The sequence below is a fragment of the Ambystoma mexicanum genome, chromosome 12, assembly GCF_040938575.1.
Source record: "Ambystoma mexicanum isolate Mex_15411 chromosome 12, UKY_AmexF1_1, whole genome shotgun sequence".
Classification (NCBI taxonomy): domain Eukaryota; kingdom Metazoa; phylum Chordata; class Amphibia; order Caudata; family Ambystomatidae; genus Ambystoma; species Ambystoma mexicanum.
Window position 1 is genome coordinate 1,010,225,690 of NC_090936.1, and position 25,530 is coordinate 1,010,251,219.

The 25,530-nt window shown below is 42.5% G+C and overlaps 1 protein-coding gene across 3 annotated transcripts in view; it reads left to right on the plus strand.

The window, feature by feature from the left end:
- The first annotated feature begins 2,191 nt into the window (after positions 1 to 2,191).
- IRF5 (interferon regulatory factor 5) overlaps positions 2,192 to 25,530 on the plus strand; it is a 215,697-nt gene continuing 192,358 nt past the window's right edge. The window contains exons 1-2 of one of the 3 annotated variants that reach the window (XM_069629550.1): positions 2,758 to 2,816; positions 23,352 to 23,638. The gene's annotated coding sequence lies outside the window, so the exon portion shown is untranslated. Of the gene's footprint in view, positions 2,212 to 2,698; positions 2,817 to 23,351; positions 23,639 to 25,530 lie in introns of those variants that run through there. The other 2 variants (XM_069629551.1, XM_069629549.1) reach the window with 2 other exon arrangements.

Genomic DNA, 25,530 nt, shown 5'->3' on the forward strand with positions numbered 1-25,530 from the left:
GGCTTTAAAATGCAGAAATATCATATAGAACCGGATTCTTTCCTAGTGCCCAAATGGTAGGAATCTCAAACAAAAAGCAGAAGGAGGGGTGGAGCTAGACAAAAGAAATTCAAAAACACTGAAATATGGGGTCTCTTATTTGGACTTTGGGTTCACATGGATTGCAGTTGCTGGAGAAGTTAAGCCGCAGTGTGTGGTTTGTGGCGCTACATTATTAGCGAATGACAGCCTGAAGCCAAAACAATTAAGGCAGCATTTGGAAAACAAAACATGCCGATTTGGCAAAAAAGACCAGGGATTTCTTTGTACGGCAGCTGCAAGGCATAAAAAAGCAAATAGACACTTACAAATGTGCCCTACTTCCTAAGTTTCCACTGCCTAAAATGGGAGGCATGTTGGTATTTGAACAGATGATCCTCCTTCAATGTGTGGTGCTAGAGCTGGTTTAAAAGCAAAAGTGTAGGCAGTAGCTCCACATATATTGTGGACACACTACGCCATACACCGGGAAGCTTTACCTGTGCGCAATATGGGGAATGAACTCTGGGAGGTGCCAACTTCTGTTGTTCAGATTGTACATTTTATTAAGATGCACCCCACAAGAGCCCATTTGTTTGCCACATTATGTGCAGGAATGGGAGCTGAACATGATGCTTTGTTGTTACGGAGGTCTGGTGGCTCTCCAGGGGAAAGGTTTTAAATTGCGTTTATGAACTCAGGAACAAAGTGAGACACGTTCTGCTGGGTTTAGACCAGATGAAAGAGCCCGTGTGGGATTCCCACTGGCTTGTACTGTTAGCTTACAATGGCAACATCTTTGAAAAGCACATTTTTCTAAACCTCTCCCTGCAAGGCACAGAAACCACATCATTGGCTACGAACACAAAAATATCAGCATTCAAGAAGAAGCTGAAGCTTTGGAGGAGGGTTTATGTCAGCATTACTGACGCGTCGCCCTTATTACCAGTGCTTTATGTGGGTGGGGGGCCAAGCCCCAGCAGTCTCCAGAAAAGGCTTCCCTGCCAGGGCCCTCCCCCCCGACTAGCCCCAGCCATGCTGACACCCGAGGCAGCCTGTGTAGCGGCTGCATGGTTACACGAGCTGCCTGTAGGTGTCAGCACTTCGGATTAGAAGAAAAGAAAAGGCATAGCCTTTTCTTTTTTTCTAAACCAAAGGGCTGACACCTGCAAGCAGCAGGTGTAACCGTGCAGTGCAAGCTGCCAGATAGGTCTGTACTCTGAAACAGGAGGAGGGCTGGAATGCCACCCCTCCTCCTGTTTCTGAGTAAATAGCCATCACCCAGCATGAAGCGCCTGGGCTCCTCACACTGGCTAATGGCCATTTACTCTGAAACAAAAGGAGGGCTGGGCAGTCCAGCCGTCCTCTTGTTTCAGAGTACAGAGCCATCAGCAGCAGGCAGCACTTCCATTCAAGGAGCCCATTGTTAAAGTGTTGCACCACAGGGCTCCTTAAATGAAAAGACTGCCTCCTGGGGCACACTGGTGTCACACCTTTGGTGCACGCAGCCCCTTCTTTTGTTTAAAAGGAGGGGCTGGGCACATCAAGGGAAATAATGCCAGTGGGCTCCAGCTCAGATTCTTTTAGCAGCCCCCACCCCTTAGGCGAGGTGGGGCTAGTGAGGGCTATCTATAGAAGGCATGACCCAAGCAGACCTGTACCTAAACCACACGCCCTAACGAGAGCCCCCCCTCAATTTGTAATCCCACTTAAAGCACTGATTATTTGCAAATGCTCAAGACTGAGTATGATCTTTCAAGGGTTGCTGAACTAATAGGAAACCATCTCAAAACCAGTCTCAAAGTACTTTCCAGAGGGGGCAGGGGTGCTGCAACACAGATTGAAGACCTACCTACAGCATGGCTCGTTTTAAGGCAACATATCCAATTGTTGTGATCTTGCTGGCAAGACTACATGGGAGTCTGCATTTTCATTGTATACATGAACATGCAGGCATCTGGTCAGTGAGACAAGGCATGTAAATGAAGGAACTCTGTCCTATACAGACAGCGGAAGATATGTCCTGATGAGGGGGAGGGGGGGGGAGAAAAAAAGAAAGACACCTTGTGATACAAACAGACTCGCAGAAGGGCTCCGCAGCCCCGGAGGAATCCAAGCACGTGTGAGTCGGTGCAGCAGTGTAGAAAAAGAAGCAAAACGCGTTTGAGCCGGTCATGCTTTATTTCCAACTGGGTGAGTTCATTGCTGTTCTAACAGTGAAAGATGTATTGAGCAGATAAGGGTGAAGAGAGATGACGTATAATCCGGCTTGCTGCTGGCAGACGAATTTGGAAATAACAGCTGCACCGAAATGCCCTCGGTGTGCACTGCAAGGCTATAAATCACTTCTGTTAGGGGGACCCGGGGATAATACTTACCAGCCAAGAAGACACACAAAGATACGCTGCCGCCTGTTGCTGCAGCAAAAATGAGAAAAAAAAAACCCACCGGCAGCTAAATATAGGTGGGGCTTGGAAACACTCAGAGATGTATAAGCGCCTTATTAATACACAACATACAATTCCTGCCCGGAAACGGCTCGCAAACGGTACCCCTTCTAGCATGATTCTGTCCCTAAGCACGACCACGCCCTACAGGGGGAAGTCACGACGATTTAACAGAAAACGTGAAAGACGTCATGACGCTGTAAAGGCATTTTAAAAAGTATCGGCAAACTTTTAAACAAGCACAATGCTACGGGTCTCATTGGGACTTTAAATGTGTGATTGATAATGAAAGCAACATAAGTTCTTCCTTTACGAAACACTAGTTTCCTGGTTCCAGGCAGCCAGCAACAGGTGAGTACAGGATCCAGCTCTAGTAAAGCCGCTGGTCTCACTAACTTTGCTCAATTATTCCTTCCAGTATTTAGTTGATTTAGGGCACTCAAACTAAATATGTGTAAACTTGCCAGGCCCTCTGCATCTTCTTCAGCACAGTTCGGTACCGCCTTTGACAAAATGCTTCAGTCTGTCCTGGAACATATAGCAACAGAATATTATTTGTATATCCTATTTGCTGCATTGAATACTTCTGAAAGATTTAATTACACGTTGTTCGATAGGGACCCAGGTTTTAGTATCAATAATTTCGCCCAAATCTTTATAGCAGGTTGTGATGGATGTGGTTTAGGCGTGGTGGAGGCTGTCAGAAAGAGCATGTACATTGTTGGGGGATCAATCCCTTTGAATTGGGCGAAGTGAAGTGTATCATGGTTGTTATAATGTAAAGCGCTTTGGCATAACGCGCCATGTAAACAAAACTGTATACAAATACAAAACCCCTTTTTCAAAAGTGGTCACTGCTCTGGTAGCCTTCGGTTTCTTTGCGCAACCCAGTGCCGTAACTGGAAGTAGTGCATGCATTCAGGTTCATTCAAACCATATTCCAATTTGCAGCATTGACCTTTTCCTTGGAATATTGAATCAGCTGACCGTTTAAGAGAAAACTCGACCTAGAGCATTCAGCAAGCCAGAGATTCAATTCTCGGAAACAGCAGAGAAATTGCAGCTTCGACATTTCGTCTGTGCAGCAAGACCTTGTTTTCGGTGGGGAGAGGGGAGCTTGAGGTCAGGGGGGGCGGGTGGAGGGGCATCAAAAAGCTGCAGTCCTACACGACAGAAAGAAAGCCCCCACAAAACTGCCAGGAAACAGCGGTGATCCTCCGTAAGCATTAACGGCCTCCACCCCCTCGATCCGCACACTCTCACAGACTCACCTCAAACGTGGTCCGGGCGGAGTAGAAATGGTTGAAGTTTAGTCCCCTTTTTGGAAGATTTACTGCATCCAAAATATCCCGAGAGGGAAAGACGGGGCCAGATTGGCCAGGGAAAGGGAACCAATCCCCGCAGGGGGTGCGTTATACAAAATAGGCACAGGAAGTGTGGGTTACTTGGATGAGTTCAGAGGAGGTGGTGAGTAACAGACCAGCAGGGGGAAGGAAGGAGCAGCAAAGTGTGGAGGTGATTTTTGAGACATGTATGATGTGTAGGCTATTAAGGGGGTGTGGGACTGCAGTATGAGCTGGCATGTTTCTGTGGCAAGTTTGGTGAGATTAGTTACTATAAGGAGTGATTGTGACATGAAGGGCATCGAGTGGAAGGAGGGCGGCTGAGTAGTAGTATGGTGGAGGGAGGGTCAACATCAACCCAGAGGAAGAAACATCAAAGGGTGTAGGTGAGTGAGAGACATCGGAGGGGAAGCAGTAGGAGGGATGAGCGCAAGAAGTAGGAGGATATAGCAAGAGGGTAGCAGAAACAGGCAAAGGAGATGAGAACGTGAGAGTGTGATAGATTCGAACCAAGTGTCTGTAAGGCACAGTTCTGTTTCCCTATAGAACACTACCAGCTAGGTGGAGTAGGGACAGTTAGGGAGTGCTGCAGGGAGTTTAGGTAGCCAGAATTTACATTCTGGACCACTAACCAGGGGGATGAGAATGCCCGGGTCATAAGACGAGGGAGAGGGATGGCCCTAGGGTCAATTGAAGACTCAAAAATCCTCGCGTTGGAGTAATTCTTGGGCCTTCTGGCACAGGGGCTTATTTTCTTTGTGAGGGCAAATCCCTCCAGACACCCATTGTGCACCCTATGGCCAAACCAATGGCGACTGTGGGCTGCCAATCCACCCTATCTGGTCCCACGCTGGAAAAGGGGGACTCTGGGTCACCTGCTTGCTAAATGATCTGTTCTTCCCTGTGCGGCCATGTATCCTCCTCCTCCCTCCCACCCTCCACTTCCTCCCTCTGCTTCTATGACTGTGCTGCTACTGAACACATGGGTAAGCTCTCTCTCTGCAGGCGGGGTGTGTGTGTAGCTAGCCTCCCAGCTCACATGCTTGGTGAAACCCTATGCTTACCAGCTCTTGAGTAGGTTCCTCTTGACTGGGGGGGGGGGGGGGTGTGTGTGTGTGTGTCTGTGTGTGTGTCTGTCTGTGTCTGTGTGTCAGTGTGTCAGTGTCAGTCACAGACAAGTGGTGCTCTCAGTCCATATATGCTGTTCCAATTCATACCAGTGGGTCTGGGCCCAGGCACAACTTGCCTCCTCCAGTATTCATGAGGGATCTACCAAACCTACATTTGACCCGCTGGTGGAGCAAAGCGTCTGTATTTGTATTTTTATTTTATTTATAGAGCGCTTGTTAGGCAGAATTATATGCGGTACCCTTTGGGAACACCACACACAATTAAGACTACAAGTGACAGTACAAATTCACCTTTTGGTACAAGCCTGTACTACACAGTTAAAGTGATAGCGATGGCTGAGCAGCCAGACTTATCTCAAGAGTAAGTGAGCAGTATCAGATAGTTACACAAAGGACAGCAATTACTATGATTCAGGCAAACACTGATTCAAGGTTTTCAAGTAAAAGAATATACATGTATTTCACTCCTCAGTTGTATAACAGTACACTATTATAAGCAATCTAAAAATCACACTCTTAATACACCACACCACTTCCCTTAAATTCCAGACAAGTTAAGCTCACAAAATGAAGTGGGAGCAAAATGGCACTCCAGCAATTTAACAGGGAGGGAAAGACCAAGTTAATAGAAATTAAATCAACACAACAGGTAAGTACTCAGGGCAATTGAACAAGAGGAACTCAGAGATAGAATCAGGTAGAAAAGGCTTGGGGCCAAAGTCAATGGGTCAAAAGTCTTTTGCTCAAGATCACACAGTTCAGGGTAGTTCGTGGCACGGTTTCCGGACGAGGTTGGTTGATAAAAAAGTTAGTTCAAAGAGAAGAGAAGGACAAGCTCTCGGATTGGACAAAGATTTCAAACACTTTCACTGCAGTTGAACGAAACGAGGAACCGGATTTGCACAGTACCTTAAAACGGAGAGGACGCTGTAGCTGAGGCGGACGTTCCTGGTAGTTCCTGCAGGCTCACGGTTCCTGAAGCGACTGTCGGACTGACAAGAAGTAGGAAGACTGGAGGGTCCTGCACTACCAGGGAAGAAACCAGGAGCAGAGCAAAGCAACAAATAAAAGGTGCGCTCCTTAAAAACCCAAGCAGGGTCCGACCTTCCTGGCTATCCGGCCACTGTAGCTCTGTACAGCGAATTCGACCAGAGGAGGGGTCCTGGCTTGCAGTTTGGGCGAACTGGTTGGTCCAACCAGCTCAAAGGAAGAAGTTTCCTGGAGGATCTTCTGTGTCGTCCGATTCGGACCTGCAGCAGACAGTTCAGTCGTTGTAGGGGTCCTCTTCTGTCAGGTCCTTGTTGGTTCTTTCGTTCCAGTGGCGACTCTTCCTTTCCAGTCCCAGCTTTTTATGCAGTTTTCCCCCATTCATACAGCCTGGCTGTCAATCACACAGCAGGGTGGCTGTCCTGGCAAGGAAAGTCCCCCCCAGCCAATCAAACAGGAGTGTGACTTGGGTTACCAAGGGAACCCATGGCAGGGGTCTGAAGATCCCTCCCTCACATCCTGCCTACCCAGACTTTTAGGCGCCTTAAAGAGGGCATATGTGCAGAAGCCCGTGAAAAGACAGCGAACAAAGGAATTGTCCCCAGTTTGGTGCGGAGAGAAAAACACGAGAAAGACTTTAACAAAAAGAAATGGCGAATAAACCCAGCTTGAGCAAAAATAAAATGTATTTGGACAAGCGGGTTTATGTTTGAGGCTAATATAATAGCCTAAAACAATACCATGGTTATATAAGATAAGCGCAGTAGAAAAGTTAGGGTAGACACCACTGCCACCAGCCAAGTCTTGATGTAAAGGGAGCAAAACAATGCTCCAAGAGACACAGACATAAAGGGATAAGAATTAACCATTCCCAATACTCCATGTAAAATGGGGCGTACTGGGTCTGTGGTTTAAAGTGACTAAAGTAAAGTTAATGGCAACTTTACCCTTTTCTGGGGGACAGTAGTCAGCCCCATAAAATGGCGTTGGTGGGGAGTCTCAAAGACAACCCTGTGTCACTGCACTGAAGGTGTTGTGTAACACACATGAAAATATGAGGCCATGGACTAGGTGAGTTTCCAGCGCTCAAGATCACACAAAAAGTGAAACACACACAGCAAAACACATGCAAGAGTGGGAAAAAGGCTCACACTCTTACCAGGTGAGAAAAATGAATCCTAGAACTCCAGCAAAACTGCTGATGGACTCATTAGGTAAGGGAAATCGGCCATTTAAGCGCTTTACAAAAGTTAATTTGCACAGAACAATAGAAATGATAATGATGGCAAATCAAACAAATTCAGCTAGATAAAGAGAGAATGAAGATGGGTTGCTTTAAGCTGTGATTGAAAGATATGATGGGTAGATGAAGCACAAATAGAAAGGAAAGAGTGTTTCAGTGTTTGGGGGCAAGAAGCGAGAAAGAACCAAACCGGGAAGAAGCACAGGGTGGCTTAGGAACCGACAGAAGAAAAAGAGCTTCAGAGCAAGATACAAGGGAGCCAGGCCATGAAGGGCTTTGTGACGAAAGTGAACAATAAGAGATCTCAAAAGAGAGCATAGAAGCCAAATGAAGAGAAGGGGTTATAGAAGAACTGAAAAGGAAGTTGAAAAAACAAGCCAATAGCAGAATTGAAAACAGAGTGTAGAGGAGTAAGAAGAGTTTTAGGGAGATCTAATAAAAGACCTGAATGATAGTTTAAACGAGAACAAGGGAGTGGATCAAATGTTAAGTAGCCTGTAAGGATAGAAATGGCCAGGCACAGCAAAGATTGTACAAGTGGAAGAGAGCAGAGCGAGCAGAATTCGAAATATGTAGTAGGGAGAAAGAAAGAGAAGGGTCAAAGGTGACATCAAGATTTCGGGTAGAGGATTTGGAAAGAAATAAATGGTGGGAAAAAAAGACCAGAGGGAAGAGAGACAGGACTAGGGGAAGATGTAGGAAAGAAAAGAACTGCGCACCAAGCGGATGTACCTGTGAAGAACCTCTTGACCTCGCAGGCTGCCGGAGTGACCAGAGATTAACCGCGTTCAAATTGGACATTTCAGCAGTATGTTGGAGCGAAGCCTTATTACATATGATTAGAGACTTTTCCATCTCCTGCTTACATTCTATCTTGGTATAACATTTAACATTTTATTTGCCTTTAGAATTGGGTAAAAACAAGCTGCCGAACAGTGTTTCACCTGAGGCCATACCCACTTTTGGCATACGCCTATTTAAACATCCGGGCGCGCACCAAGCAGAAGTACCTCTTGACCTCTTTGCCTCAGGGTCGAGGGGTCCACAGGCTTCACGGTATCTTCCGCTCTCATCTGCCAGCAGGATGCAACTTCGTACCCTTAAAACTGGCATGCCCCTTCCGTCGGGCTCCCAGGTGGTCAGAGGCGAAAGAATCCTATTAAAGCCTGTGCCGTGGCAATGCGCAGCGAGCATGACATGCTCCACCCCTCGTTCGCGGAAGCCGAACGAAGGAGGTATGGCTTCACTGAACTTGGGGAATTATAAAGACATTCATACATTTTGGATAGGGGCCAGAGAAAAGACCATTGCTAACGCTGGCTTGGGGGCGGGACAGTTGCAAACTGAAAAAACAGGCTCGAGTGTCGCGCTCTGTACTATAACACCAAGCGCAACACAGAAAACATGCGAGTCAAACCAGCTTCCCCCAGACAGCTCAACACCCCCAATCTCTGAGCCCCAGGTTGTTCATATATCCCTTTCTGAAGGAACATCGAATTCAGATGGTGCACTGTTAACAGCGATCCCCTCGACAGCTAAACTGCCGCCAACAAATACAGAAATTTGCCTAAATTCAGATGTGGCAGTCATTGATTTAGATCCGGAAGGCACGGCCTTTTTAATACAAGTTCTCCCAGACAACCTGTCCAAATCCCCAGTGTTGTTCGATTTCCCCAGAAGAAGGAAACAGTAGTTCTGCTTTAAGTGTTTCTTTTATGCAACCCACATCTAAGAAACCTCTAAACTCGCTTCAAATGGGTATCGAGCACACTGGTGAAATGCAAAACGGAAAGTTACTTGAAGTGGCATTGCACGCCATGAACATGGCAATCCAGGCACTATGCCAAAGGTCTTCAATCTGTGGGGCGCGCGCCACCATGCCTGGGGGGGCGCGTGATGCCTGGCGAAGAAGACGAGTAACGCTTTTTTGTTTTTTATTTTTTTTAATTTTTTTTTCCCTGCTGCACTGTACTGAGCATGTGCAATGGGGAGCCACTGGCTCCCATGCACATGCTCAGCCAGTGCGATGTGCTGGGGGCGTGGCCATGAAACAGGAAATAAACGCAGCCTGGAGGCACGCATTCCTGCATTTGGATCGCGCGTCCAGGCTGCGTTGTGGTGTCCTGTGTTCCTTGCTCCTGCTGCCGCCGCCCGTGAGAGGTAAGTGACCCTTTTATTTACGACGCGGCTCCCCGTGGCAATCTGCCGCGTTATTAATACTGTACCGGTCCCCCCTTCGCCCCTCTCCCCCTGCGTCCCCCACATTAGGGGGCATGGAGAAGGAGGTGAGCGGGGGACCAAAACTGCTCTGCCGGTGCTGTATTAATGACGCAGCTCCCCCATGGCAGATTGCTGGGCTACAGCAATCTGCCTGGGGGAGCCGCGTTGTAAACAACACCGGCAGAGCAGTTTCGGTCCCCTGCTATATATTTCATTCAAATTTATCAGTGTGATGATTGTTACCCTCTCTGCTCTAATGATCCTTACCTCTTTCGAGAATTTACTCTGAAGAAGTATCCTAGTGTGCAGGGGACGGGAATATCTTTTACTCTTGGAGACCATTTCTTGTGACTTTTTTGTATTTACAATTTTTGTGCCAGGGATGTTGTCTTCTCCCCTGCACCTTTATACTTCTAAAATGTCTTTACCACCTTAAGCAATACTTTCATTTTTTCTTAACAAGTGGTGTGCAATTTGGACAACTAATTTTTTGCAGCTTCACTCTCCCACCCCATCCCCCATGGAGGAGAAGAGGCGAGCAGGGGACTGAAACTGCCCCGCCGGTGTTTTTTTACAACGCGGCTCCCCCATGGAGCCCACCAATCTTCCATGGGGGAGCCAGCACCAGTCCCCCCTGCGCCCCTCTCCCTCTGGAACCCCCAATAGTACTTGAGAAACAAATTGTTACAGCACTTGCATAGCAAATGTTACTACAGGACAGCACAGGACAGCAATATTGGGTGTTTTCGTTTTTGTGAAATATCCAATACCATTTTTAGTCGAGTCCTCTGTATTGTAGCAAAATCGGAATGCTTTGTTCACAAATATTTGTCCTCTAATCTGATTTAAATCATTGCAAGCGATGATTTTGAAGCAACGTGGTGTTTGGCATTCACTCCTTCGTTAGGGGCAGCATTCTACTCCAGCGCGCGATAACCATTCGCAACCGAGTACAATTTTGGAGTCCATGTTTATAGGGGGGGACCTGGGCCGGAGAAATTTTTCTTAGGGGGGGGTTCGGGGTCAAAAAGTTTGAAGACCACTGCACTAGGCAAACTGTATGAGTATATTGACTCTAAACTTGCTAAACACTCAATTAATATGGAAGACATATGCATTTGGCAGGCAACGTTTGAACAGCAACTCACTATCAGACTCCTGCCTCTGAATTCGGCAAAAAACCAAAAGTATCCGGGATAGCGGTTGCTTGCCAAACATCCAATATCAGTGAATCCCTAGTGCCTGGCAAGTTTAAAAAAGCAATTGCACTCCACCATATATCGAAAAAGTTATACTTGAGTTAACAGAGCCGTCCCAAGCCCCGCAAAACAAAAAACTAGCAGCAGAATCAGTAATTAGTGGCAATCAGGACGTTCCTTTGAAAATGGATTATACCATCTTCAATGCAGGTAAAGCGGGTATTTACCCAGAAAATGTTACAAACAAACTTGTCAAAAATTCAAAGAATGAAGAGGGGGGTGACAGCTAGCAGCAGGAAGTTTTTTAAGGCCATTAACCTACCTCAAAAAAGTGCAACCTCTGCTTCACGGGCTATAAAGAAAAATATAAACAACAAGTATTAGCAAAAGAGAATAAAAGTCTAATGAAAGTCCCGGTTAATCAGATGTCATATGCCCCATTAGATGACTTACTGCAGCACTTAGACAAAAGCAATTCAGAGTCTTGCTCTGAAACACTCAATTGAAAAAAAATGTAACATCCGACTGCCCTAAAGCGGGAGCGATAGCACTGGCACAAGCCCGAGACTTAGAAGCAATGAATCAACATAGACTGGAGATACGGAAAGCCGTGGATGCTTATATGGCCAGCCATGGAGCTCTGGAAGTCAATAAACGGGGTGAAGTGAGAGAACTGCATAAGCTAACTGCTGAGAGAGAGAAGCTCTGAACGATATTGCTTGCCAGCAGGGCCCACGAGGGTGAAGAAGAGCCTAGCCACAATACACATAATGGTGTAGAACCTCTAAACCCTCGTGACTCCCTCTTAGCTGTGGCGCCAGCATCAAATAAGCAACAGACCGCTAAAAAGGGGAACAATGACTGTAGCCAACAGTTCACACATGACTGCTGAAGTTTTACACAGAATTGAAGCAGCACTGAGATCTATTGAAGCTAGTCACAAACCTACAAGTTTGAACAAGCCTCAATTGGAGGAAAGGAAAAATGAAAGAAGTGAAAAACCAAACTCTGACCCTAAATTAGGACTGAAACGTTTGGCAACATATTCCCTGACATTAGCATGCCGTCCGCCCCCTGGAGTACAATATGATCTAAACAGGACATTGGTAATGGCTATTTTTTCAGAAATAACAGAGTTAGAGGACATAACATCATCCGACATTGACTGTATAATTTACCAAAGATGGAAAGCTCAACACGGTTCGACTCTGGCTAAACTCCCGAGTCGTTCAAAATGTAATATGGTCATCAAAAAAAGCACTACATAATTTGGGTTTTGTGTTAAGCCCAGCACTAACTACCAATATAAAGCAAAGTGTTGAATTGGATCAAGTGATTGATCATAGAAGAAATGCAGTTCAAGAGAAGGTGGAAAAAACAAGACAACAAATGCCCAACACCTGTCAATGCAATTGCCCCCAGAAGCCATGATAACTAGACAGATCAAATCAAAAAAACTTAGCCACACTTTCAAGTTGGAACACAAGAGGGTTTGCCCATTTACTCAACAATGATGATAGTAATTTGGGGACCATAGATATCATATTACTTCAAGAGACGTGGCTAACGTCAGTTCCGTTATGGGATAATCACGATATTTATCTAAACCCCATACTCAAACATTCTTCTGGAAGACCATCCTCGGGGCTTCTAATTGCCATCAAATCAACAAAGGTAACATCGTCAGAATTATGGGCAATGCCAAACAATCATATGCTCATGGTGAAGGTGGTTATCGGAGATATTGGATATTTCCATGCTCCTAAACATATATTGGAATAGCATGTCAATAACAGAAACTAAATTTTACCAAGATTTGACAATGCTTTTGGATTTAATTGAAACTGACCCTACGGTGTCCCATGTAGTAATGGCAAGGGATCTTAACATCAATTGTTGGGAGAGTAAAATCCAAAGTGATAAATTCAAAACACACAGATGGAAGTTGTTTACGAAACATCGAAATCTCCATATGCTTAATGGTGCATTCAAAACAGATCCGCCACCTTATGCCACTTGGAAACGAGGGTATAATCACTCCATAATTGATTACATATACGTAAATGAGAACTTACTTTCAGCTGTAGTACGCTTTGAGGTGTTGAAAAAAGTGACCATAATATTTTGGCAATGACTTGGGAGAATGAGTATCAAAAAACAATCTGTATTAATACACAGCAAGAAAACCATCTATGTGTTAATCCTGGGATGAATCGTCTTAGATGGTCTGAGGAGGGTTTGCAGCATTTCAACAAATTTCTGACAAATTCGCTCTCTAAGGAAGCGGGGAGTAGAGGTTATTTGGGAACGGAATATAGTAATGCAATGCAACTTTTCCAGCAGCCCAAACCAACATATGTCAAATCAATAGCCAAACCTCCTTTACATTCATTTGATTTGGAACTGAAATTGAGAAAAAAGGCATATCGAGCCGAAGTGAGGCACATAGCTCGTAACCCTCCGGATCAGAAGGCACTTCAACTCAGGAAGATTAAAAATCAATATGTAAATTGGGTAAAACAACATAGAGCCCAATTGTATCAAAATGATGGTGCAAACATGCTGAGCATTCTAGCCACCAAAAACACAGCGAAAATGTGGTCAATCATTAATCAAGTGACGGTTGGCTCACAGGTTGCAATTCGAAAGCAGTCGACGAACAAAAATTAGTACAGCACTTTACGCTGCTCCACAAGGTAGTGAATGTCCGGTGGGCAATAAGTCTGTGCAAAAATTCAACTTGGATTTTGATCAAGAGGATATATGGCTCTTGATTAAAACAGGAAGCAACTCAAAGGCGTCGGGCCCTGATGGGTTATCCAACTACTAGTTGAAGTTGCAACCGGAGCTTTGGGCCTCTATATTATATAAAATATTCACAGCTATAAATCAAGAGCAAGTTATCCCAAATAGCTGGACCCATGCCATAACTGTGCCCCTATTTAAAAAGGGAGACCGTCAACTGCCGACCAGTTACCGTCCCATTTCACTGCTTGATGTCCCTGGCAAAATCTATGGAAGACTTTTATTGAAAGAACAAAATAAATGGACCATGTCCCAGCATCTAAATGATCCATTCCAAGCAGGCTTCGTGTCAGGGTTGGGCACAACCCCAAACATTTTATGCCTAAACTTGCTAAAACAGCAATACGCAGAAAAGGGCCAACCATTATACTTGGCATTTATCGATTTTTTTTTATTTATTTATTTATTTTTTTTTTTTTTTTCAGGCAGCATTTGATTTGATTGACAGAACAATGTAATACAATAAATTGAAAAAACATAAGTGTCTTGTTTTCATATTAACCTTTGTTAGGCTACTCCACATGAACACTACGATGCAAGTACGTCTAACATATGGGGGCAACTTATCAGCAATGATGGCCACTAAGAGAGGTTTGAAACAAGGATGTCCTCTTGCATCATTTTTGTTTTAATTTTTTCATTCTGGACATGGGTGACATATTCACTAGTACAATCTGTGACGCACCGAGGCTAGGCAATCAAAAAATAAAATACTTACTCTATGCCGATGATTTGGTAATTATATGTCAAACCCCTAGTGGGCTGCAAAACATGTTACAAGCTTTAGATGTATACACCAAAAAGAATAACATGATCATAAATATCAATAAATCGCAGGTGGTAGTATGCAAGTCGAACATAACCCCAAAAAAAAGAAAACCAGAAGGCCCGTGGAGAAGTCAAAACACAATGACTGTGGTTGATCATTACAAATATCTAGGCATTGTGTTTTCCAATACAAATTACCAAATCCACCACAGATTTGAATTAGAATCTAAACTAGGAGCTTTGACATCACAAGCTAGAATATCAGCATATAGGTTTGGGAAATTTTCACTTAAGCATGTCCTATCATTTTATCAAATGAAAGTAACGCCAATCTTTATATATGGCATGGAGGCCTTTTGTGTTGTAAAAAAAGAGGAGTGGAATAAACTGGAAGCCAGTTTTTGGAGGAAAGTATTGAATGTACCCAACTGCACCCCTCTACCCTTGATCCAATACGAACTGGGGTCACTCTCTTTGTATTTTCAATTGTTATGGGAAATGTGTTCCTTGTTACGCAAATGCCTATTGTGCACTCAAATGCACAATGTATTGAGTATAGTAGCTAAAGATCTGCTATCAAACTGTAACACATTATCAAAATCCTGGTGTAAAAAAACATACAATGCTATGACGGAGGCATCTATTGATTTGGAATTGTTAATGAACAACCCTAGGTGAGCCAAAATTAAACTTTTCCGATCTGACTGGATTCAGAATGTGGAGACCTGTGCTCGATATAAAGACTTTGATACATCATTGTTTGGGGCAAAAAGGTATAGACAAATGGCTGAATAGCTGATTAAATGTCCCTCACCACACATTCGATGTCAGTATATGCATTTTAGGTTTAATTTGTGGCATACGCGTGATGTATTGGTGAGAAGGAAATTAATCCCTAAAAAGTTAATACATTGCCGGTATTGTTTAAATGAATGTGAACCTGAAACATTTATTGGTGCAATGATTGTAATTCGCAAACAATTCTTCCAAAGGGTGTTTGATTTTACAGTGTGCCAAGATCTACAGGAAACTTGGCAATTGGTTTTCTCATGTCCAAGAGTAGCGGTAAAAGTAGCAATTGTCCACTTTTTGGAAATCAGTGCCTGACCATAGTTAATGCAGGAAGGTTGAAATTGAATAATGATGCTTTAAATCTATTGCAATGTATTGATAAGTTATGTTTAAAGCATTTTTCCTCTTCTTTTTCCCTCCTTTTCTTTTAAGCTGATCTTGGATCACACATTTTTCGCAATTTTAAGATTGAACTTTAAGTGTCAATTTAATTGATAGTTTTATTTGTAAATGAAATTAATTGTAATGAAATGAATTTTATGTTTATGTATAAAAAATAATATTTGAAAAGTTGTTATGCAACTAAACAAATAATAAAAAAGGAAAAAAAAAAGAACCTTAGTTTTAGAGGGGTTAAGATGAAGAAATCAAGAGACCATGCAGGACTTGACCGCAAGCAGGCAGGAGGAAATGTGTTATCAAGAGAAGAAAAAGACGAGAAAGAGAAGATAATTTGTGAATCGTGTGCATAAAAAAGGCAAGACAGGTTACATGAGGAAATAAGGTCAGATAGAGGAATTGTATATAAAGAAAAGAGAAGAGGTCCAAGAAAAGAACCTTGTGGTACACCATGGAGATACGGGTAAGAAGAAGACTCGCCCACCCAAGAAACAGAATAAGTGCAGTCGGAAAGCTAGGATTTAAACCAGCTAAGCACAGCGCCTGATAAAGCAAGAGATTAGAGAGAAGAAAGCAGAATAATGTGATCAAAATCAGCTGAAAGTTCAAGTAGAATAAGAATGGAGGATTGTCATGCCTAGCAGACAGTAAACAGTTGGAGATGTGCAACAGAGCAGATTCAGTATAATGGCGAAAACAAGATTGGAGAGGAGAAAGAAGAAAGGAAGAAACTTGAGCATAGACAAGTCGCTTAGGTTTATATAGAGAAGGGAGCAGAAAAATAGGATGGAAATTTGAGGAAAGAAAAGGGTCCAAGGAAGGCTTTTTAAGATGGCATGTTTAAACAAGCATCGGAAAATAGCAGATCCAAGTGAGCAGTTAATTTGAACATCGAGATAAGGAATTCGAGGAAAGTAGATGGAGGAAGTTAAGGCAGAAGGAATGGGATCCAAAGGGGAAAGCGAGAAGTCTCAGGAGGACGAGGATGGAGCACAGTAATTGAATAAGATGTAGTCAATGGTGAGAAAGAATAAGAGCAGTATTGTTTCTTAACAGCAAGTAGAGAACATAGAGTAAGCAGGTCAGCAGGAGCACATGATTTCTTCCATCAATGTTCGGCCTTGTGCAGAACAGAACAGAGAGAGCAAAGTGCGGGAGAGAGCCAAAGTTGAAAAGGTTTTTTAGAAGGAGAAAATTGACAAGATGGGTAGAGATGGTGTGTCATACGTAAGGCTCAATCAAGATGAGTAGAGGTAGAATCAACGGAACGGGAAGATAATTGGTTAATGGGAGAAAGGGTAGAGGAAAGAGAGGAAGAAAAAGAAGTAGAATTGAAAGAACAAAGATCACAACCCGAAAGACAAATGGGAGGGAGTAGAAGGGGATGAAATGAAAGTAAGTGATCAGATAAATAAGTGGGATGAGATACCGCAGGGGTATCTGGAGAAAGAGGTGAAAATTAACCCAGATTATGAGATGGAGAGGTAGGAAGCTGAGCTAAATGGAATGAGGTGAGAAAGGCGAGGCAAAGAAGCAGGAGTAGTAGTAAAATGGAGATTATAGTCACCAAGAAGTATAAATCAAGAGGAAGAAGACGAGGAAAGGGGAGAATCAAGATCAGCTAGAAAGGATGAGAGAATTTGAGGGCGGTAAAGAATTAGAAAAGCAATTGGACATGGAGAAGAGAATTGAGCGAAGTGATGCTCAAATGAGGAAAATAGAGGAAGTGAGATTGGTGGTGCAAGAGACCATGTGGAATGGCAAAGAATATAGTGCCTCCCCCTTAACCATGACTACGGGTGGAGTGTGCAAAGTTTATAGAAGCCCTAAGGAAAGAGGCAGGAGTAACAGTATTATCAGGAGTAATCCATGTTTCAGTGAGGCAGAGAAACTGAAAATTGGAATGGAAAAACAATGTCCAGGATCAAATGAGATTTCTGACATGCTGAACATATGTTCAACAGGACAATCGATAATAGAACTAGTAGCAGATAAAGGAGGATAAGTAAATTAGTGGTATCACAAGTATGTGATGACAATAAGCAGCAGGTCGAGCAGAGAAATTGACAGGCCACAGTGTACACCAATCAATTGCAGGGGAAGAGGAACAAAAAATGGCAAATGGGTTAAAAAAACTGGACATAGCTAATATCTGGCAACATGACAAACGGGGGTCGAATTTACTGCTCGTCTTGAAGTGGATAAAGCAGGGAGACCCTGGAGCTCCACGATGAAACCACTATCTTGTGTGCAGCAAGCCATGCCTCCACCTCAAACAGGTTTAAGAAAAGCACAAGAAGCCGTGAAGAAGGAGACCCTTTTCTCCCCAGGAGCTTGCAGCCACTGATAAACAGATGGTACAACCTCCAGCAGTTTATTCTTCAGACAACCTTGTGAGCTTGATGAAAATAACCTGCTTCTTTAATTTTATTCAGTTTCTTCTTTGTGTGAGGAAGCCATGGTATGGAGCAGTAGACACAGACGCAATGGATAAAAGTTTCAAAAACGTTTATTTACGAATTGGGTTGGGATGGTAGAATTCCTTCCTGGCCTTAACTCTAAAATGGGAGTAATTGGGACCATTAAACAATGACAAATACTCCCAAGACAGTCTGGTCAAAATAAAAAGGCCTATACTAAGAAAACCTAACCTTGCCCTCCTTCTCCAGATAACTAAATGTGTTAAGGGATTACAAAAAGGAAAATGGTGTGTCAAAAAAATGTCAGAATGGAATCAGCATCAAATCCTTTCCCCAGGTTCAACACTGCAGGGTCTAGAGAGTCTCTTAATAAACAAAGGATAGGTGGATGGCCCAGTTCTGTCAGTCTTGCACACTTTGGCTTACTGGTACAGTTCAACAGTTCAATCTTTAGGCTTTCAGTTTCTGGTAGTTCGATCCTTTCATTAGTCTTCACAATACTCGGTTCATATGCTCTTAATGTCTCACAGTTCTGCACTGGCTTCCCTCTGCCGGGGACGAGCCTGTCTTGTTCTTTGTGGGGGTTCCCTTCCCCACGTTTTATCTTGGCTCTCTTTCACTGTTGAAGACCTTCGAAACGGCAAGGCATTTACATAGGCCTCTGCATGACCACTTGGAGCTCTCTTCCCATATTTCTTCTATTCATCATCCATACTCAACTTGTGACACCAATATTTCTTGGTACTCCCAATTCTCGTTCTTTGATCTGCCCTCTTGGCTTATTCAAAGGTTCATGTGTAACTCTAATACCGCTTGGTGTTTATTTTCCCCCAATGCCTCTTGGCACTTGTAGTTCTTAATCTCTTTTGTCTTTTCCAAAGTTCATATTCAGCACCAATACCTGTTGTTGTACTTCTTTTCCACCAATGCTTCTTGGTACTTGCAGTTCTTATAATTTTACCTTTTGCCCTCTTGGCATTTTCACAATTCACATCCTTTCTTGTAGCACCAATGCCTCTTGGTACTTGTGGTTCTTATATTTTACTTGTCTTTCTGGCCTTTTCCAAAGTGTGTATATTTCACTTTTATTTATCTTTCTTTGCTTGTAATATCTTTCAGAAAATAATTAGAACAAATCCAGTGACACTGCACCAAAAATTCCAAGGTTATAAGCTAAATCGCATAAAGTTTATTATGAAAGGGGTCAGCCTGACATGTGTTACGAGCAGACGCGCTCTTCCTCCGAGGAAGCTTGAACATTAAATGATATTTGTCATGCAGATCCATTGTGTATAAACATTATAAATAGTATGACCCAGGAACCAATCAAGGTGATACAAACAGGCAGTTGCACATATGTCAGAAACCATTCATCAATATGTTCCAACAAAAGATAAATAAAACCATCACAATAAGCATGAAGTCCAAATAATACAACCATGACGATAGGGAGAGGGAGAAAAAAGAAAACACATTTGGTTAGTAAACATTCAATAAGCTGAAATATTGGCACACTGGATGTGCGCCAATATATCAAATTAGCCTTAGTCAGGTCACAAATAGTTATATAGAGTACCTTTATCTTTCAGTCAGAGGTCTTTGAATGTCTCCATAAAGAAAGTCGTGTGCATGATAGTTAGATATTGATTGGAATTTGTGATTTAATATTGTTCCACAACTAGGCTGTTTAGCAAATTCAAGAAGACTAGGGAAAATAAAGGAAAACGAAACTCAAACTTACCAGACAGGTACTTGGGTGCTCAATAACTAAAATGGAAGAGAGGATATACCTGTTTCTGTCAAGCCATTCAGAATAATGCAGTCTCTGAAACTCTATCTCTCTTAAGAAGTATACATAAATAGACTGAAAGCGTACCAATCTCTTCGCAGTTGCGGAAGAATCTGTCAGATTCAAATCAGTTTGTAATTGAATGTCAAAAGTGCGTTGATGTAGTATCCAATATGGTTAAATTGTGCGCAATGTCCACAAATTTGTTGAAAAGACAAAGTAAATGCAATATAACCAGTCAGCGCTGTATATTATTGCAAAAGCGGACATTGAGCACCGCAATTGTGCGGAGGTCCAAGGGATCGTGTATGAAGAGTCTTACCTCTATAGTCTGTTCAGCCGGATTGTTGACAACCGCTTACAACCGTGGCTGCGCGGTAATGTGTATATGCATTGAGTCGTAGGCTAGCGAGTTGTGTACGCGAAATCACACTGTCTGAATTCACCGCCATCTTTGGTGTGTGAGAACGGTATGGATATACAGTTATTCCATATTAACTTGCTAAAGCCGCCTATTGATACCGCCGATACATAAAAACTGTATGCTGTCTAATGAATGTGAATATTCCAATACTAACTTTGGTCTGACGAAAATGACAAATATAAAATAGTCAGCCTAAATGTATGCCCAATTGACTCTGTTGTGACATGAGTCCGGCCGGTGCGCTCGGCCTGACGCGCAATCATCCACCATTTATTAAGGATTGACAATAACACGACATGAATGAATATTCCTCAGCAGATATAAATAATCACGTATGTAAGGCACTGGCAGAGTATTCCAAATCCATATTAACACTTGTAAAGTGAAATTAATGTGAGAAACAACAACAAAATGAAGGATCATTCGTAAAAAAAACTGCACATTTCTGGTCAGAATTAAAGCCAGAATAAACTGTCCTATATTTACAAATTAGTCTGGCTTCTAATTGTCTCAATTTTAGAATCAAATTGCCTCCTCTACGTGGTAGCGAGACGTTGGCCAATTTAATGTCCTGTTTGGTATCCATTTGATGTTCGCTTTGTCAATGACTGGCAAGTGGATATTTTGCTTCCTGACTGCCAATTGTAGGTAGATGTTCCCTGATTCTAATTTTCAGGGGTCTGATGGTACTCCCAATATAATGTAAACCGCATACACAGATAATGCAGTACACAACACATTTGGAGTTGCAGTTATAAAAGAATCAATATAGTGGTTTCCCAATGTTCCAAATTTGACAACTGATGTTTCCAGAGCATAAATGCACATCGAACAGCGAACAGCCCCCACATTTATGGAATCCCTTGTTCTGTGCCAGATGTAGCCATGTCTGATTCTGCTTGGGGTTACTCATAAAGGAGTAGCAAAGTATATTTTTCAGGGTCGTTCCCTTGCTGAAAATAAAGCAAGGAGTGGGATCTATCTATTTGCTCACATTCTTATCTAACTGTAGTAGATGCCAGTGTCTTAACAATTGTGTGAATTTTGTGACTATCCAAATTGTATCTCGTGATTAATCTAAGTTTGCTAGATGCAATGCCTAGGTTGAGTGTTTTGGGTACTAGCAAATCAACTCTCTTTAGTTTGTGAACTTCATTTTCAATGTTGGTGAGGTTATGTCTGTCATATCCTCTTTCTGTAAATCTTCGTTTAATTAATTGGCTTTCTGCCTGAAAATCTGCTGCTCCTGAGCAGTTCCTTCTAGCTCGAATAAATTCTCCCTTCATTATATTGGCAATCACTTGTTTCTTGTGGCAGCTCTTACCATGTAACAAAGCATTGACCGATTATATTCTTGCTTTTAGTTTAAAATCTATTCTCTGTAATTGTAATAGTTAAGTCCAAAATATCAATGCTAGTACCACTGTATATGTAAGTGAATTGGATTCCCCTGTCAATGTCATTAAGAAGACTAACAAAGTTCATCCACAGTACCTGACCAAATCATGATCACATTGTCTCTAAATCTTTTTCAAAGATGAATATATGGCTTAAACTGACTGTTGGTGAATACAAATTCTTGTTTGAATTGATGCATAATAAAATATTAGCCAACGCTGGCGCAAAACTAGCTCCCATTGCAATCCCAATTAGTTGTTTATAATAAACATTGTTGAATAAAAAAACATTATTTTTTGTAAGATGAACAGCAGAAATTCCTTGAGCATTTCGATATGTTCATAAAATGAAGCCGATGATTGGCGATAGATATAATTTACGTCGTCAATGGCTTTAGAGTGATCAAGCGAGGTATACAATGCCTTTACATCAAGGGTAACCAATAAAAGATTCTTGTTGAATTCCAAGTTTTCTAAAATCTGTAGATTCTGCATAGTGTCCCTAATGTATGTGGGCGTTTGAATAACAACAGGTAAGAGACATTGATTGATGTAAATGGAGATCGGTTCAGAACATACCACCACTTCCACTGACAATTGGCCTCCCTTCTGTAATATCTATGAAGGACTTATGTATTTTGAGCAAAAAAATATGCAGTGGGCATTGTGGGACCATCAACTACTTGGAATTGTTTTTCTACATCTGTGAGCGTACCTTTCAGATGCCATTCTTGAATCAATTGGTTAATTGAAGTTTTGATTTGGTTCAATGGATTATAAGGCAAGATCAAATAGCATCGTATTCAAATGTCTCGGGCCCATAGCGATATAGTCAGTCTTATTCATCACTATGACATTACCCCCTTTGTCGGCTTCTTTGATAATTAGATTTTGATTGTTAGCCATTCCTTGCATGGCTAAGTATTCTGATTTGTTTAAATTCAAGTTTTGCGGGGGTAAGTGTGTTGTGTGTGTGTGTGTGTGTGTGTGTGTGTTCATCCGCCAATTTGTGAATGTCTTTGGTTTCTGCCTCATGGAAAGTGTCTATAATGTTGTCAGGTGGAAAGACCGGCGTAAACTTGGGTTTTTAAATTTTGTTGTAAAATATTCGTCATTTAACAAATTCAAAATGCTTGGTTGTTGTTGATTGCAACCGTCCAATGACATTAATATGTTTGTATTCAGCATCGTTTGAAGCGAAATCTGAGATAAGGGTAGGAACACATTTTTAGGTGCATTTTAAGTTTCAGTTTACATGTAAACATATCAATCTGTGATAGTTTTGCCATCTTTTGTTGCAACATATTGATGATCAATTGATAGTTGTTTGTTAATTTGAATTTTTACCCTTGAATGCATGGCAAGCCTATGAACATATATGAATGGTTTCTGACGTATTTGTAACTGCCTGTTTGTATCACCTTGATTTAGTTCCTGGGTCATACTATTTATAATGTTTAAATGGACCTGCATGACAAATATCATTTAATGTTCAAGCTTCCTCGGAGGAAGAGCGCGTCTGCTCGACACACGTGTCATGCTGACTCCTTTCATAATAAACTTAATGCAATTTAGCTTACAACCTTGGAATTTTTGGCGCAGTGTCACTGGATTTGTTCTCATTGTGTACCTAAACTGTGGGGTATACAGGCAATATACCCACATTTTTCAGTAACCTGCAGCCTTTTCCACCCTGAATTACACTTGTGCAAGCGCTGTGAATTCGATTGACTATATAACCAGTACGATTGTTGCATCTTTCAGAAAAAGGTGATACTTTTCACAGACTTTCAAATGGGTGGCTTCCTTTTACAATTGCTTTCTTCACTCGCATTTTATCGGCACACACGTAACCTTCAACTTTCAAATCACAGTCACTTTCACTTTAACATCAACCGGAATTTTGTTGGGCTCGATAACTCACTGGTTGTGTTAAATGAATGTCTTTTTTAATCTTTTTCTCCCCACAGCGCACAGCCATTACTTACGCCTCCTCTGCTCCCCAACTCTGCCGTTCACCCGGAAGGATCACAGACCATTTCCTGGCACCTTGAAGGCTTCTATCCTCCACTTGCACAGCTCTGCCTTTTCGAACACTCACGGCTTCCTGAAAGCTTGGAAATCTTGTCTGGCTTTCTCTCGATCCTCACTTGCTGATCAGCCCGTTGGCCATCCAACTCGCACAGCCTGGTTTGCATCCGCCTTGGAAGAACTGTTCCTTCTCGTACCCATAAACATAAGAAAGGAGGGAAGCCAGGTAATTCTAGACTCTGGTCATACCTGGAGAGAACCAATGTGTATCGGAGTACAAAGAGACCGGAAACGTGTATGCTTCTGTCAGGTGAAGGATAAAGTCGCAATATAGTGATATACATAAATACACTTGAACAAGAAATATTTAGCAATACAGAGGAAGGTGAAAGAATTCAGTTCACATCTAGACCACACTATGTTGCAATGAATTTATTAACCCCATAAAAATTGTTTTATAAAAATCCAAACCTGGATTATAAAATTCAATTTGCCAATTAATAAGTGTAGATGTAAAAAAAGGGAAAAGAAAAAACTAATACCTAACACATTAATCACAAAATACACAATCAGATAATTCAAATATATGGTGCAGTAATGCATCAAATAAAGCAAACAGCAACCACACCTCTCAAAACCTCCATCCTCACTTCACTCATACCAGTTCACAAAACTCACACAATTACTACAGGCAACTATTCAAATACAGTGCAACAAACAAAATGTGACGCCACTATAATACAAAAAATGTTATAAATGATAAACATAAATTCAACAAACTCGACTCTAAGGGTATAAATACAGTTACTTACTCAAATAAGGGTGACTAAATCAGTTGGTCACTAGCTATTGCTGATAATTAATCGGCATCAATTTAATAAAATATGAAGACCCAACATGTTTCTTTCCCAATTCGTTATTGATTGACTTGGCAGAAATTCTTCAGGGGTTATAAGATGTGGCATCTTCAAGAGGAAGGCAATCCGTAATCATCGCCAATGCATTAGATGTCAGCTCTGAACTTTCACCTGTACAAGTAACGGAAGCATACAATGAATGAGCATGAGTAAACTTAATGTACCTCACTCATAATAAAGTGATTCAACTCTATTAATGGGTCGAGTTTAGACAAGTCTAAGTATCTGTCTACTATTTATTTTAAAATTTGTTTATTGGCATTTTTAGTAATATCTCTTACAAGTTTTGCAAAACGCGTCTTGTGCATAATCTTTTACAGTGCTTTTCGGTTTAGCCTTAACAATATAACAAACAACAAATAACAGGTAACAGTAACTGTCTCCTTGCCATGTCCGTGTGTTTCCGCTTCTTTTGTTTCAGGGAGGAGGGGATGTAGGGAAGTTGGGTAGCATACTCAGGGAGGGTGCAGGGGGGACACCTTCCCAGGACCATCCTCATTTCCAGTCGCACGTCTGGGCTTGCCCTTTCTTGTCTTGTAGGCGGGTTCGTTTCGGGTCATGGGTTCATGGGGGCTTGTCGTCCGAGGGGAGGAACATATGCCTAGTGAGTTCTTTCCATGCCTCGAGAGCTCTGCTGGACTCATCCGTAGATCTAGTGACACTTTCAACCCAGGCCTTGGTCTCGGCCGACACCCATCGCTCTGCTTCGCTATGCCATGCTTTGTATTGCGGACCTGCGGGTCGTTTCCAGGACATGGCTATGGTTCTTTTGGCCAGGATGCACGCTATGTCCATGAGTCTGACTGTGTGTTTCAGTTTAGCTAGCCTAGGATAGGTTCCGAGTAGGCATTCCTCAGGTGCCCATTTGTAGTTGGTCATGCCTGCTTTCTCACATGTCTGTTTTACCCTATCCCACAGTGTCCTGGACTTGGGGCATTCCCACATCATGTGGATTAGATCCGCTTCCTCCCTCATGCACCAGGTGCAGTGTGACTGCGATTGTTTGTTAAACTTAGCTATTCGTTTCGGGGTTAGGTAGGTTCGGTGCAGCACATTAATTTGTATTTGTCTGAATCTATGATTCCTGGACACCTCCTTGGGGAATGTAAGTGCCCTATTCCATTCCCCCTCTGTCATTTCTCTGCCTACGTCTGTTTCCCATTTTCCTTTCATTTCCGCGCTCCGGGGGTTGGGTATGTCG